Source organism: Eurytemora carolleeae, unplaced genomic scaffold (assembly GCF_000591075.1).
Source record: "Eurytemora carolleeae unplaced genomic scaffold, Eaff_2.0 scaffold80, whole genome shotgun sequence".
Classification (NCBI taxonomy): domain Eukaryota; kingdom Metazoa; phylum Arthropoda; class Copepoda; order Calanoida; family Temoridae; genus Eurytemora; species Eurytemora carolleeae.
Window position 1 is genome coordinate 54,310 of NW_019396141.1, and position 2,539 is coordinate 56,848.

At 30.6% G+C, this 2,539-nt stretch overlaps 1 long non-coding RNA gene across 1 annotated transcript in view; it reads right to left on the minus strand.

The window, feature by feature from the left end:
- Nucleotides 1-1,066, minus strand: part of LOC111696156 (uncharacterized) — a 2,473-nt gene extending 1,407 nt beyond the window's left edge. Inside the window, exons 1-2 of the long non-coding RNA XR_002764017.1 lie at nucleotides 1,052-1,066; nucleotides 334-465 (exon numbers count right to left, since the gene is read on the minus strand). This is a non-coding gene — a long non-coding RNA (uncharacterized LOC111696156). The remainder of the gene's footprint in view (nucleotides 1-333; nucleotides 466-1,051) is intronic.
- Between the last annotated feature and the right edge of the window lie 1,473 nt (nucleotides 1,067-2,539).

Here is a 2,539-nt window from a genome sequence, read left to right on the forward strand (position 1 = left end):
AGATCATCCACCCTAAAAGTGGAGGAACACGTGAAATACCGTCTACAGTCCCTTTAAGTTAACATATTTACTTAATTCGTTCTATTTTGTAACTTAAGAATCAATATATATACTTTGCTTGTCTGTCTGTTTGTTGAATCCTCAGAATTTAAAAAATTTTGCTTTAAAAAAATAAGTTTTTGTGCAATTTTGAAAATTCACGAAAAACATGATTGAATCCGCAAACTTTTTTGATCTTGTTTAATATTTTACAAAGAGTTGCTCACCGATAGAGTCACAATTCAAAATTGAAATAGTAGATTTGCACGAAGTGTCCTAGTATGATATATTTACCTAATGAGTTCTATACTATTCTGTATCTCGAGAAGAACTAAATTAAATTTCCCCTTCACAGATCCTATTGTGACTCAGGTAGTCTGATTTTCCCTCATTCTACTGTTGTGACTCAGGAAGTCTGATTTTTAGCTCAAATAAGAAAAAGTGAAAATAGATGAATGTGATTAAAATTACATTTTTAAAATTTTTTAACGATTTTTAGCCATTTTAAGTTAATAAAATTTATTATAAAAACGTGGTATTTAGGAATTGAGTCTTTGCTGCAAACTCAAATCTTCTAATCCCTACATTTATTCAACCTGATGGCTTAAGCCTTTGATATTTCAAACTTAGATCTAACTGAATTCATATCTAAGGTCTACGACATTTGGTTGCAAAGATGTTGGTACCAGAAAATTAGAGTTTGTGGCAGAGACTCAATTCCTTAACACTTAATTTACAATGTGGAATCAAATTAGACTTTTAGAGAAAATTTTAAAATTTGCTGGACGGAAGATTTTGTGGAACCAAAAGAAATTTTTAATCGAAAACTTTTCAACCTAATATATTCGCTGGGGGCAAAGAAAAGTTTAGAAAAATTTCTTTTTAAAAGATTCACAAAATTTCCATATATAGTTCTTATTAAAGTACATGATTGTGCTCATTTTTACCTATAGGAGACCAGGTAATAACTACAAACATAAGAGCGAGCATGAACTCTTTCTCTTCGGCTCACCTCTATTTGCACTGATTAAATCTTATGTATATATTTCAGGTAGGCAGTTTATACAGGACTCAACCGTGAACTGAAAACACAATAAATCAGTCCAGGGTTAATTATATGCATGACAATAATAAAATTTTAGCCTTTAAAATAAAACTTTCTCCAGGTTAACTATTCAATTATTTATATAATGAGAAAATAAACTTACAATGTTGATTTGTCCAGAGGTTTGTAGCCTATAGTTCATTAAATTGCACNGACCTATTATTGAAACTAAAGTGGCTAGACTTTTAAGCATTTAAAAACTTATCGACAATTCTGTTTTAAGACATGTACGATAGTAGAAAATTAGACTCAATTTCAAGAATATAAAATAGGCTTCAGAAAGGTTTACATCAAAATCTTAGATTGGTAGTTTGAATGGTAAGATAGATAATGGTAGATTCAATGTATTTGTAGAGATTTGTAGGATTAGTTGCTTGAAGATAGGGGTTCTCTGTAGGACAAGCTGGAGAACTTCTCGACTTTGAACACCCTGAACACACATTAGTTTATAAAGATCCACAGATCTTACAATGATATATTGCCCTTTAAAATTGCTCAGTTCGATTAATACACAAATATTCACCTCTCCTTCATTTTTTTTACTTTTGATGTATCATACGCCGCATAAATCTAAAGTTTTCAGGGACCTGGACCAGACAGCCAGATATTGAGCTCTCCGGATTTCCCGGCACTGTAAAAAATCATAGAATTAATCAATGTGTTTTTAACCCTTGTAAATGTATATTTATGTGCCTAATAAAATATTTATTTATTTATTTAATTAATAATTCTTACTCAATAAATCTATTTTCTAAAGAAAACAAAGAAAAATGTGAAAAAACTCATTTTACATTAAATCATCTTAGTTTTGGATAATTTATTTAAATCTATGAATGTTAATTAGGAAATTAATCCTTTGAATTTTGAGCATGAAATTTTATTTTATGAATATTTTATCAATATTTACCGAATTTTAAAAAGGGGCAAATATTCATTATTAAAGTATGTATCTGAAGTGTTTCTAAAGGAGCTGTAAGCGTAATTTCAAGGAATCCCACTACAAACCAAGATATGCACGCTCGTATGCAAAAATTGAGCACTATTTTGTAAAATTACTAATTTACCCCTTAATATAGAAATAAGCGTGTTGTAATTTTTAAATGCATATGTCTAGGGCTCCAAAAAGTGATAAAACCAAAGGCAAGGCGTAGCAACAATTTAAAGTCGAGGCTGTCTAAAAATTGTATGACTAACTTTCAGAGTTGTCTGGATCTCGAGGACAGAGATCGCAGTGGATATATATCTAAACCGCTGTGTAAAAAGCTGTAAAATCGTACTGTATGCTAGCGTACTGTGTGAACTGAACGCGGATGACGTAACACAGCGTGCAAGCAAAGTGTTCACCAATTACAAGCGATTTTTTTCAATTTACTACCTTAACACTTAATTTACAAT